This window comes from Pteronotus mesoamericanus, unplaced genomic scaffold, assembly GCF_021234165.1.
Source record: "Pteronotus mesoamericanus isolate MK-2021 breed Mesoamerican mustached bat unplaced genomic scaffold, CSHL_Meso_final scaffold_85, whole genome shotgun sequence".
Taxonomy (NCBI): domain Eukaryota; kingdom Metazoa; phylum Chordata; class Mammalia; order Chiroptera; family Mormoopidae; genus Pteronotus; species Pteronotus mesoamericanus.
In genome coordinates this window covers 38,807,032-38,821,665 of record NW_026555329.1, presented here as the reverse complement: position 1 = coordinate 38,821,665, position 14,634 = coordinate 38,807,032, and positions in this window count along the sequence as shown.

Sequence of the window (14,634 nt, the reverse complement as noted above, 5' to 3'; positions counted from 1 at the left end):
TAGTTTAAGCAAAGTAACACAAGATCAACAGGTGGTCAGTGCTTAAAAAATATTTGAAGCAGCCATTACCTGTGGCCACCCCAGATTAATATGTGCCATATATTAGAATACACACAAGGTTACAAAGATGTACTACCAAAAAAGAAAAAAATGTCAAATATCTGATTAATAATTTTTATATTGATTATATGCTGAAATGATTTTAATATATTGGGTTAATTAAAAACAATAAGGTAGAAAAATTGAACATCATGAGCAGATATTTGTATTTCAAAAGCAATGAAAGTGAATTCTTGACACAATGTGTAGAATTCTGGAGCTTAAAAATAGAGATAAGGAAGGGCTCTGAAGGAGAAGTTTGACTCTTTGAGCAAAAAAATTTAACCTTTGGGTTGAATTCCCAAGAGAAGATAAGAAGGAACAAACATTTTTTAGTTCCTTTTTTGTATTCTTGGTGCTGGGATAGGGATGAGAAGCACTGGTAAGTTCACATCACACTCCCATTTCAAGAGGCAAGAGCAGGCAAACTTTTCTGGGGTACCATTAAAGAGTACCTAATGTGGCTAAGTAATATTTTGAGGTATTGATTTTTTTTCCTTCATATATTTTCTCCTACTTTCATTCATGCTGACAGTCTATTCCATGCCCCTTGCCTCAAGAGGTATAACGTGGGCTTAAAAGCAGAACTGATCTATAATTCTATGTTTTGTTTTCCAAAAGTCTGATTCCTAGGCATCTGGGAAGAGTTAAGAGGGAGGCCAGGATTTATTGATAAACACAGAATATCTTGAAGGAGCTAAGTAAATTTGGAGCTTCACTGTCACACTGGAAAAGAATTCCATCCTCCAGAATTTCAAGGGAGATGAGCGAGAACTGTGGTTCCAGGCATAGCAAAGATGAGGCTGTGGGGAATATTTTAGGGGGAAGCAGGACCAGAGAAAAGTGGAGCTTGGTGCATCTAGGCAACGGGGCCACTGGCAGCCTGATCAAAGCATTTTGTGGCCCGACTATGGGACACAAGCAGCATAGATTCACCAGAACATGGCTCCATGTGGACCTGGACAGTCGATATCTCCGTGGCTATCTGAACACTCCCACCCTAGACAGGTTGACACTTTGTAGTGTCCCAAGGTAGAGGTAAGGGAAGGGAATCTAACTCCTCTTTTTTTTCTTCAAATTTTCTCTCTGGAGACTCCCTTCTCACTATATAAATATATAGGATCACAAGTTAAGATTAGATTGTTCCTTCTGAAGCTGTGAGTTACACCTCTAGGAACTTGCAATTCACATTTCTTCACAATCTCCCCTGAGCAGGAAATCTGATGACTCTTGTATGGGCTGAAGAGCCACTTCCTAAGGGGATGATGTTCATTGAGGTAGAACCTCAACTTTACAGCCTGGGAAATTTTCATGATAGTAAAGGGGTATTTTTTCTTTTTTATTAGATAGAACTTTATGAATTGGAAAATCAAGGCCATTTAAAAAAACTTCTTTATCAGGCAAGGCTCTTATTTAGGAAGATAATCAAAGCTTATCTCCACCACAGTTGATCAACCCACTCAACTCTTCCTAAAATAAAGTTTCCCTCAGAGTGGGAAAATGTAGGTGCCTTGAACTGAGTTTAGGAACATTCTTACATAATTTTTCCACCATTTATTGCATTATCTTCTTTTAAACCTTCCTTCCCTGTTCTAAGTCCAGTGGAGAAATACATTGAAAAAAAAAGTTGAAACATTGCTGATTTCTAAATACATACTGCTATTTTTTTTCTACTAGGACAGAGGAAAAGTGTAAGTGATACTGACAAGATCAATATCCATAACTTGGAATGTGTCAGGGAATAGAGAAGATTGAAAAGCAGAGGGGCAGACAATAAAAGAATTTCCAGTGGATTCAAGATGGCAGAGGAGTAACTGGAAGCTACACTAAACTTATCCCAGGACCAATCTGGAATTAAAACTAAATTGTAGAGAAATCATCCTGAATAACCAAAGAACCAGCTAGAGAGAAGTCTTATGATCAAGGACAGACAGAAGAAACCACTTCACCACAGCAAGACTGGTAGAGAGTCCATGGGAGGCATGAGAGAGCTGGCTGAGCTTCAAAGGGAAGTAGCTGAAGATCTGGAGGGATATTTCAGCACTGGGGGCTCCACTGAGGTGTGGGGTCTAAACCCCAAGATGGGCTCCAGCACCAGAGCCAGAAAGAAAACCAGATAACATCCAGTTGTGAACAGCAGCACAGTTTCTGTCTGCCAGAGAGAGGCAGCTGGAAACAGAACCTCATAAAGGACCAATGAACAAAATTTCATTTGCAGCCACTTTTCCTGAGTTCCAGTAGAGGCTAGAGATGCTTGAGGAGAATCTAGGGTTGGTGTCTCTAGGGAGAGACTGAAGGAACATCTGTCAGAATCCCTGTGCTGAGTCATTCTTCACACTGCAGAAACCATCTTAGGCAGAGTACTCCTCTCTGAGTGGCATCAGCCTGAGGGGGAGCAACAGCCTCACATGCAGAAATTACTCTGCCCCACCCTGTGGAACTTCAGCTGGGCTGCTGATTACAGTTTGATTAGCTTAACAACTGAGAAGTTTAAAAATTAATTAGTTTAACAGCTGAGGCAGAAAATGCAAAGAAGCAGCCAAAATGAGAAGACAAGGAAACAGAACTCAAATGAAAGAAGAAGAGAATTCTCCAGAAGAACTAGATGAACTGGAGGCAAGAAATTTATCAGATAGAGAGTTTAGAGTAATGATCATAAGGATACACAACAGCATGAAAAAAAAGACATAGAAACCATAAAAAAACGACCAGTCAGAAATAAAGAATGCAATATCTAAAATAGATAATACACTGGAAAAAAGTAAATAGTACACTGAAAAGAATAAACAGTAGGTTTGATGAAGCAGAGGACTGAATCAGTGATTTGGAAGACAAGGTAGAAATAAACATGCAGTAAGAGCAGCAAAAAGAAAAAAGGATTTAAAAAAATGAGAGCTTAAACATTTTGGACAACATGAAGTGTAACAACATCTGCATCATGGGATCAATGTCACACTAGATCAAATGAATTTAGTTGATATCTTCAGAGCATTTCATCCCAAAGCAGTAGAATATACATACTTTTCAGGTGCACATGGAATGTTTTGTAGGATAGACCACATGTTGGGACATAAAACAAGTTTCAATAAATTTAAGAAGACTGAACTCATATCAAGTATCTTCTCTGGTCACAATGCTATAAAACTAGAAATCAATCAAAGGAAGAACACTGAAAAACATGCAAAGACACGGAAGTTAAATAACATGTTATTAAACAATGAATGGGTTAACAATGAGGTCAAGGAAAAAATCAAAAGACACCTTGAAACAAGTGAAAGTGAGGACTCAAAAATCCAAAATCTGTGTGGCACTTGGAAAGCAATCCTAAGAGGGAAATGCATAGCATTAGAGGCAGAAAGAAAGAGAAAGAAAGAACGAAAGAAAGAAAGAAAGAAAGAAAGAAAGAAAGAAAGAAAGAGCTCAAATAAATAATATAACTTTATACTTAAAGGATCTTAAAAAAAAACAAACAAAAATAAGCTCAAAGTGAGTAGAAGGAAGGAAATAATAAAAATCAGAGCAGAAATAAATGAAACAGTCTAAAAAATGATACAAAAGATCAATGAATCCAAGAGGAGGTTATTTGAAAAGATAAGCAAGATTGACAAACTTTTAACCAGACTCATCAAGAAAAAAAGAGAAAGGACTCAGATAAATAAAATCAGAAATGAAAGAGAAATAACAACTGACACCTAGGAAATACAAAGGATTATAAGAAAATATTATAAACAACAATATGCCAACAGACTGGACAACCTGGAAAAAATGGATAAATTCCTAGACAATCTTTCAAAACTAAATCAGGAATAATCAGAGAATCTGAATAAACAGATTACACCTAATGAAATGGAAACAATAATTTAAAAACTCCCAAGAAACAAAACCCATGGACCGATAGCTTCACAGGTGAGTTTTACCAAACATTCTGAGAACTAACACCTCTCCTTCGCAACATGTTTCATAAAATTCAAGAGTGGGTAAGGTTCCCAAACTAATTTTATGAGGCAAGCAGTTTCCTAATTCCAAAACCAGATAAAGACACTACAAAGAAAGAAAATGTAGGCCAACATCCCTGATGAACATAAATGGTAAAATCCTCAACAAAATATTAACAAACTGAATACAGCAATGTAGGATTAGAGGGAATGCACCTAAACATTATAAAGGCCATATATGACAAACCACTGCCAGCATCATACTCAACAGGCAAAAACTGCAGGTGTTCCCTTTAACATTGGGATCAAGATAGGGATGTCTGGTCTCACTTCTCTTATTCAACATAGTACTGGATGTTCTAGTGACAGCAATGAGACAAGAAGAAGAAATAAAAGGCATCCAAATTGGAAAGGAAGTAGAAAAACTATCTTCATTTGCAGATGACATGACACTGTACGTAAAGAACTCCAAAATCCAACCAAGAAACTACCAGAACTAATAAATGAATTAAGTGAAGTAGCAGTATACAAAGTTAATATCCAGAAATCAGATGCATTTTTATACACCATTCATGAACTAACAGGGAAATTAAGAAAACAATCCCATTCACTATTGCTTCAAAAAGAATAAAATACCTAGGAATAAACCTAACCAAGGACGCGAAAGACCTGTACTCAGGAAATTATGACACTGAAGAAAGAAATTGAAGGAGATGCAAATAAGTGGAAGTATACAGAGTGTTCATGGATAGGAAGAATTAACATCATTAAAATGTCCATACTACCCAAAGCAATCTATATATTCAACACAATTCCTATCAAGATTCCAGTGATGTATTTCATATAACTAGAACCAATGTTTAAAAAATTTATGTGTAACCACAAAGGCCCTGCATATCAACAGTGATCCTGAGAAAGAACAAAATTAGAAGAATCATACTACCTAATATCAAAGTATAGTGTAATTTCATAGTAATCAAAACAGCATGGTACTGGCATAAAAACAGGCACATAGACCAATAGAACAGAATAGAGAGCCCAGAAAAAACCCCCACACCTTTAGAGTCAATTAATATTTGACAGAGGAAACAAGAACATAAAATGAGCTAAAGATAGTTTATTCAATAAATAGTGTTGGAAAAATTGGACAGCTACATGCTGAAAAATGAGATTAGATGACCTTCTTATGCTACACAAAGAGTAAATTCAAACTGAATCAAAGACTTAAATGTTACACCTGAAACCATAAAAATTATAGAAGAAAACAGGCAGCAAAACCTTGGACACTACTCATAACAATATTGTATTGAGTATATCTTCCCAGGCAAGGGAAACAAAAGAAAAAAATAGACAAATGGGACTACACCACACTAAGACTTTTTGCACAGCAAAGGAAATCATCAACAAATAAAAAGACAACCCACAGAATGGGAGAACATATTCACTAATACAGTATATAAGGGGTTAATATCCAAATTTACAAAATACTTAGAAAATTCAACACCCAAAAAAGAAACAGTCCAATTAAAAAAATGGGCAAAGGACCTGAAGAGACACTTCTCCAAGGAGGACATACAGATGGCCAAAAGACGTATGTAAAGATGCTCAATGTCACTAATCATGAGAGAAATGCAAATTAAAACCACAATGAGATAACATCTCACACCTGTCAGAATAGCTGTCACCAATAAACCAACAAAAAACAAGTACTGGTGAGGATGTAGAGAAAGGCAAACCCTTTTGCACTGTTGGTGAGAATGTAGATTGGTGTAGCCACTATGGAAAGCAGTGTGGAGATCTCAAAAAATTAAAAATGGATCTGCCATTTGACCCAGCAATCCCACTTCTGGGAATACATCTGAAGGAACCCAAAACAGTAATTTGAAAGAACATAAGCACCCCTATGCTCATTGCAGCTTTATTTACATTCACCAAGATCTGTAAACAGACCAAGTATTTATCAGTAGATGAGTGGATACAACAACTATGGGGCATTTACACAGTGGAATACTAGTTGGCTGTAAAAAAAGAAGAAAATTTTACCCTTTGCAACAGTATGGATGGACCTGGAGATCATTATGTTAAGTAATATAAGCCAGTCAGAAAAAGACATATGTGGAATCTAATGAACAAAATGAACTGACAAGGAAAATGGGGACAGAGTCAAGATGGAGAGCAGGATGACAGTTAGTCGGGGGAAGGTGAGGTCAGGGGTGGAGGGATTGATTGAAAAGGAAGAAGAACTCACGGGCATGGACAACAGTGTGGTGATTGCTGGGGGGAGCACTGTATAAGGAGACTAAATGATAATGGAAAAAATACAATAAAGATAAAACAATTAAAAAGAAATAAAAAATAAAATGAATTTCCATTCCTTGTTTATAGAAGTACACACAGAATTTGTTAGAATGACAATTATTAGTTGTCAATTATTAGTTGCCTTTAACATATATCAATATTATGTATCTGGTGCTATGAGGAATCTAGATATAATCAATGGCTTTTTCTATCACTGCTTCTTTGTAGCAAGTTCAGTCACCAAGGTCTAAGTCCTCATTTTTCACAGGTGGTGCATGTCCTGGCTTAGGCAAGCATTTGAATGTTGATTGCTGCAACCCAGTATGTTCAGAGAGGATACTGGGAACTACTCTTATCCCAATCACCAGGTCAGCAATAGCCACTAAAGCATAGAAACTGAAATTATAGTAATAGGGTAGGAGACAATAACTGATCAGCCATAGAACTGTTATTCCTTAGATTAGGAGTCCTTCAAGACAGTCTAATATAACTCATTGATTTTACAAACAAGGAAAGGGAGACCCAGTGAGGTCAACCAAAAGGTCCACAGTCTTGTCACTTGTTATTGGAAGAGGTAAGGGTCACAGTCTTCCTCTAACACTCAGCCCTATGTTCATCGTATCCAATTAGCAATTTGAATAATGACTATGGCTTAAGCAGAGATTACAAATGTAGTAGAAATGAGCGAATCATGCCTAGTAGTGAACAATCAGAAATAGGCCTGACATGGAAAGTTCCTGCCCTGACTAGACATTAAGATTTACTTCCTATATTAGTCTCCTATTGTTGCTGTAACAAATTATTACAAATTTAATGGCTAAAAACATCACAAGTTTATTAGCTTACACTTCTGAAGGTCAGAAGTCTGAAATGGGCTTCACAGCGCTAAAATCAAAGTGTTGGCAATGTTCTTTCTGTGGACTCTAGGAAAGGATTTGTTTTCAGCTTCTAGAAGGTATCATTGCTTGGTTCACAGCCTCTTTCCTCCACCTTCAAAGGCAGCAATGTCCAGGCAAGTCTTTTTCATAATGCCATCCCTCTGATTTGGCTTTTTACCTTCTGTCCCATTTCCTAAGAATCCTTGTGATTGCATTGGGCCCACCCAAATAATCCAGAATATTCTTACTATTTTAAAAAATTTAATCACATCTAAAAATCCTCTTTGCCTTATAAGGTATTATTACATAACAGATCTGGGGATTACGTTGTGAACATCTTTGGGTAGCTATTATTCTGAGTGCTATACCCTTTATAAAAACAGCCAAATTAAATGCCTTTTTAGGCTAGATGAAGTCCATAGGTTCTTTGAAAGGGTCAGGCCAGTTACCTGACCTGCCAGACTGCTTATGACTCAGTTAGGTGTTTCCTGACCTGACAGACTTCTCATGACTCAGTTATCCTGACTCACTTCATAGCCTGCAGCTTAATTGAAACTCTCTAGCACTGTGCACAATAGACATCTGATGCCAGCCATAATGGCCAGTGGTCAGACTGACCTCCTGCACCTGGGAACAGCCTGTCCCTTTACTTAACACATTGTCCTCACTCACATCCTGAAACCCTGAGGCAATAGCCCAGAAGAACAAGATATTAACCCCTTCCTTATTCCCCTGTAACACTGAGTTTTTTTCTTTTAAATAAAACCCATTCTTGCCTCCCTCCAAGGCTGCAGTTTGTCCAGACTCAGCCTGCCTGTAAATGCAACATCAAATAAAGACACTTGGATCAGATCATCCAGCTCCTTCTGTCTCTTTTATGCATTTCTAACACTGTCAATTTGTGATCCTCAATTTTTGCTATGCTAGGCATCATGGAGACACAAGAGATGTGATAAAATCATCAACTTGGAGAATGGTCAGGCTGGAGAATGAAGACCAATACACAAAGCAATGGGGCACCATGTGCCAGAAAATGTATAGGAAAGTGCCATCTGGCATAGCGGCTATGATGCAGCCAACGGCTCTCCATGTCCTACTAGATGTTTATAAGCCTTAGATCACAATTTTAAATGGGGAAAACAAAACATGTTATGGCTTACTTATCTAGGAGGAAACAAAAGACTTTGCAGGGAAGTGACACAGTGCATTAGTACTTGAACTGTGATTAGGGTTCTAGTATCCTAATGCCTCAGCCCTGTTCTCCTGCCTGTGTAGAGGCTGTTCTCTTCAATGCTCTTGCCTGACATTCAAGGGCCTTCATTATCTGACTCCACTGCCACCATCTCCTATGACTCAAGGTGACCTTGCTCTCATCAGGGTATTCTCCTTATTGTCCCAAGTATGTACATGTTTGTTCTTTCATCTATTTGTTCATCATTCATTCATGGCTCATATGTTGAGAACTTACTATTGTCAGGCTCTGCAAACACAAGGGCAAACAAGACCCAGTTCCCTCCTGGATGGGTTTCCATTCTGGAACAGTGGTCCCCACACCTGTAATATCATGGCACAAATAATGGAAGATTGTTCACTGACTTGTCATCCTTCTGGCTATATAGTCATGGGTACTCCTTCTCCTTCCCCCTTTTGGGTGACTAGCAGAAGGCCAGTGGGTGAGAGCAATATTATTCAAAAGAAAACCTTTATTTTTTCTAAGTTACAGAAAATAATTTTTAAAGTACACTATTTGGAAGCTTATGTATAAATAATAAATGACTTGGGTCATACTGATGTGGCTTGTAGGTAAGAGTCTCTAATTTAGTGGCTCATGTGGCTCTGCTTGCTTGGAATGCCATTTTAAAATTTTTTTAAGTGAACACTGAGGAGTTCCAACTCGTATTCATTCTTCCAAGAGAAGAAAGGCAACTCAGACAAGGAACTCCACACCCTTTTGAGTTGACATCTGATCTTTTGCCTTGTGTTCTATGAGTAAATACCATAAAAGTATAAAGAAACTAGGAGTGTAAGACTGAAGAAAAGAATGCTAGAAAGAAAAACTGATTGGAGTTGCCTGAGGGGAGAAATTTATTTTGTTGGTTCCAGGGGAATACAGTCAATGAGAGGAAGCTGCAAGAGGTATATTTCGCACTCAGGTGACTCAGTCCCCATGGCATGTGGTCAAAAGAGCATTGAATTAGGAAAACCTGGGTTGCAAGGGACACATCCCCAGCACAAACCAGCTAATTAAGACATTGAAGGGGGAACTTAATGACTAAAGAAGACAGCAATGATAGAGTGACTTCAGTCACCCCTGGATTCCCACCTGTTAGAAACCTATCTCTCCACCTCTGACCTCCCAGCCACACTGTCTGTACCTGCCCCTCTCCTCTCCTACTGCTCACCACCCACCCTGAAGCACCTCAGCCAGACTCTGAGGGCCAAGGGGCAGGGGGGTGGAGTGAGCTGGTGGAGTCCAATTTCACAGCCCACAGTTTAGCCACTGCTTAGAAGCAGTCGCATTCACAGTGGCTCTAGCACACTCCAGGGACTGACATTCAACAACCAAATTCCATGACTGGGGAGAATGGAACTGATTGGCTGAACTGGAGCCACATGCTGCCCTTAAACCAGTGGAAGAGTAGGAATCAGGAGCTCCTCAAACAAACCTCCCAGTCTAAGAGTGAGGTGACCCCCACCGAAAGAAAATCAGGCTGCTGAACCGAAGGAGGAATGGGTGATAAACAGGTGAAAAGAGCAGATGCTGTGTCCCAGACAGGTCAGAATGAATCAAATTCTTTACTTGTTTTTCTATTTTTACATGAGGGCCATCCAGAAGTCTTCAGCCATACTTCTTAAAGTTCCCTGTTATTTTATCCAGTTCCATTCTATCACATACCATAGCCTCCCTAGACACCATGCACCCAACTTAAAGGCTCCCTTCCTCCTCTTCTGTCTTTTTACTCTATTCTCTTACACAAACCCAAGAACCAGTCTGACTGGTAGGAAGGTGGAGGGGACAGGGCAAGTCAGGGTGTGGCATGGGTTTGGGGGGTGGGGTTAGGGGAACTGAGAACACTGGCATTTTCATCACCTTATCACATTATGCCAGGGACATCCAAATTTTCCCCAAGTTGGAAGGTTTGCCTTGTCAGACACTGAGTTCCCAGTCCTGAAGAACAGGCTGTGATCACAGGATGTTTGGGACTCTGAGGTTTACAAACTTCCTCAATGCCCTGCTGTCACATTTGAACTTTACAAAAGCCCACCTCATGTGTCTAAAGAGGAACTTTCTGTTCTCATCTGCTATCAAGGTTGTTGTTAATAATTTAAAGTGACGTAGTTTTATCTGCATTATGGTCTGGCATATCTGAGACTCAAGCTTCAAGTGCCAAAATTGATAAGGACTGTCCAGTAGCAAATAAATAACCATGACAAAGGAAAATATAGTAAAAAAAGCAAAAAGCAGACAAAAACCAATAAGAAACAAGTGGGAAAACCTGGCCAGTTTCTTAAAGTGATTGGAAGTAAAAATAATTCAGTGGTAGTCACCTAGAAGTGAACTTAAACCCTTTTTGGTCTTATCTTCCATTTCTGAAATAAATAATGGATTTAATGCAAATGATTTCAAAACCAAAGTTATAAATTTTGGGACACACCCCCAATATTTAATGAGGCACTTATCTCCTGGGCAATTTGTCTTGGAAGGTACATCAGGAAATACTTTTTTATTTCTCTAAGTTAAAAGGCTACGGGGGCTTTATTGAGATTTTTATTGTTTGGTTAATGGCCAAGGTGGATATATGAGAATGCCTCTTTTAAAATGTTCAAGACTGAAATTATTATGACTATGATAAAGTAAAACTCTAGAGCCTCAAGATTTGTTTGGTTATAAGAAGATTAGATTAAAATTACTCTGTCCTTATGCCACCTTCTGCAAGCATGGCTGACTGCCAAAACATATAACTTTGTATTTCATCATCATCATAGAAGAGTCCTAGTCCAAATATACATCAGGAGGATCAATATTTATCAAGGACTCAGTTGTGAGAGATGCACTACTGACACCAAAATTTAGTCTTGGGTTAGCAGACCCCTAGAGAGCAGCCTACCTGGACCACTAAGTTCTGGCTTCCCACCTAGTTAGTGTTGTTGAGCCCAGCTTTGGCATTCTGCCATATGCATACTCTGAGAGGCAGAGGAAGAAGCTGCACCAAGAAACGTGATGCTGCACTTGTTATAAGCAAGTTTGGAGAAAGTATTCATGACTGTTTTAGGGTTGCTCCTGCATGAACTAGAATTCCTATGTGCAAGTTTATTTTCAGATTGCTCTCCCCCACCCCACCCCTAGTCCCAGGCCTTGCAAGGAGGTGTAGAAGGTTTTGAGCCGCTCCTCACACATTGACTTTCCCTAGCGTGATGTGCCAGGTGGGAATCTGTCTGGGTTACCTTGGGCTGTGCAGCTGCTGGTCATGTTTACTGGGAGGGTCCCCAGCAGCCATCATTGTTTTAGGTATTTGACAGACAACCAATATTGCAAATTTACCACAGGGGTTTCACTAGCACCACATGATTGTTTTATGGAGACTTTAGGGCTTTAACTGACCCTTATTACTTAGGGGCAGATGCCATGCCCCAGGCTTATGGGGGTCTGGTCACTTATGCTTAATTTGAATGTGCTCTCTAATCACTGATTCAAAGCACTGTTTTAAGCATTTAGTCCCTGCCAGTAATTCAACTGCTGCTTAAGGTATGCAATTATTGCATCGTTTCACACAAACAGAACTCTCAGCCCTAGTAGTTATTGCATCAGATCAGAACAACCTGCTCTTCCAATCAATTAAAGTCATTGCACTTGAACATCATGCCTGCCAATTATACTTGAAATCTCCACTTCACAACCTGTTGCACAATGAGGGGTCCCAAAACTTAATCAGTTCCCACCTCAGACAAAGAGGTTTTCCTTTGGCCTTTAAAGAGGTTTCCCAGGTCCTCCTGGGAAAACCCTATTACGCATGCTCATCACCCACCCCCCATCACCCATGGAGAAGAGCTTCTCAGGTCTTCCTTCTGGGAATAGTAGTACCACTCTGAGTTGCAGTTTGTTTTCGTCCGAGGACTCTATAGATGATGAAATTAGTTATGGTTATGTTTTCCCTTTTATTTGTTTGTTTATTTTTGTTACTCCAGTAATATATGCTCATTGTAGGAAAAGTCCGAATATACAGCTAGGCAAAATGAAAAATAATTGTTACCTAAATTCTTAACTGAAAAGCTACCATAGCTAAAATGTCATTTACCCTTCTAGTCTTTTGTGTTTCCTCTTTGAATTGGCTGATAGAAAGAGCCATGTACAAATCCCAATATAAATGAAAATTTAATATGTAACAATGGAGAAAATGTATAGTATATAATATTTTTCCAGTTGGAAGAAAATTTAAATATCTGGTAGGCTACATGTATATTCTATGGGTGGGAAGGAACTTTTAAAATGAAAACCAGAAGCTATAAAGGAAAATATAGTTATATTTGATTTTAAAATTATAAAGTCAAATAAATGATAAAGTACATTTGTACTTCAAGTGACAGAAAGTTTATATTTATAACATAAACTCTTAAATGTGAGAAAATGACAAGATGAGAGAAAGAAAGATGCTTAAAGAGTACAAATGAACAATCCACTGAAGGAGAAATTCAAATGGTCAACAAACTAACATGAGAGGACACTTAAGTTTATTAGTCATGAGAGAAGGGCAAATTAAAGTTAACAGTAAAAACTATTTTACACTTAGACAGGCAGAAAGAGCCATAATACCATATGCTGTTTGGGAGAGGGGGAATGTAGTCTGATAATTTGCTCATGAAATGTGATGTGCTAAAATCTTTTGTGAAAGAAATTGACAGGACATATTAAAATAAAAAGTACATGTACCCTTGACCCAGAAATTCCACCCCTGGGGAAAATAACATAAATTAGGTTGTAAAAATTGGTTACTTTGGATGGAGGAGGAGGAGGGGATGATGAAGGTGAATGAAAGTAGAATAAGGAGGAGAAGAGAGAGATAGAGCCAAGAAAAAAAGTAAAATAAATAACTTTACTAAAATTATATTAAAAATCTACCTATATGGTCATATTTATGCCTTTATATAAAATTGCATATACTGGGTAGGCAAAAGTAGGTTTACAGTTGTGAGTGACATTCTTTTAAATTATTAAAGCTATTTAGTGACTTTTTTTTAAGTTAATAAGGCTATGGCACATCTTTTCCCATACAAACAATTGCAAACCTGCTTTTGTATTATAGGTTAAATTATTTATCCCAAAAGGAGAGGTAATCAAATCAAAGTGAGGTCATTAGGGTAGGCCTTAATCCAATATGACTAGTGTCCTTATAAAAATAGGAAATTTGGATACACAGGTATGCATAGAGGGGAGACGAGGTGAAGACACACAAGGAGAACACTACGTGAAGATGGAGGATTGCAGTGACGTATCTGTGAGCTGAGGAACACCAAAAATTTCTGACCAACTAACAAACTAGGAAGAGGTAAGGAAGGATCCCCTACAGGGTACAGAGGGAGCATGGCCCTGTCAACACCTTGATTGTATATTTCTATCCTCCAGAACTGAGATATAAAATATTTCTGTTGTTTTAAGCTCCCAGTTTGTGATACTTTGCCACAGCAGGCCTAGGAAATGAATACAATGTATAAGAAATCAAATAGCAGATTTAAAAAATCCTTATCTAAGATGTGAAAAAAATTCAAACAAAAGTTGTATAAATTCAGAGCCATGTTTATACCTTAATCCCATTGAAAAGCTTTATCATATTTATTTGAGTCCTATTTTGCCCCTCATTTAAGTATACATCTTGACATCCATCTTGAATTATTTTTGGAACATGAAGCTGTAGGCTTATCTAGATACTATACCTTGGGACTGATTGCCTTCTTGGGCCATCCATACAAAATAAGGAAAATTGAATAATATTAGGGTAGGTGAAGATGCAGTATGAGCTGTCCACATAGTCCTTGATCATTAGAAACCATTCAGAAATGGATGGTCAAAAACAACTTTAGAACCCAGGTCTAGTTCCAGCTCACTTTTGGCCCAGTCATATTAATTTCTGTGAGAGTTATCCTTCTAATAAATCCCCCGTTTACTTAAGCTAACATGAGTGGATATCTCTAACTCATGATAGCTAAAGGAAAAATGTTTGGATGATAAATTAGGAATTAAGGTGTTTAAGATTAGGATTCCCTTTTATCCTCACTTAGTAAACTCTATCACTGACAATTGTGTAAAGAGTCCTGTTACATAACACAACATTTTGATCTATGTTTGGATGCAAAAATAATTAAAAGAGAACAAAGTAGTAAATAAGAACTTAAATATAAACCCATTCTTTGGCCTGAAATTAGGAAGA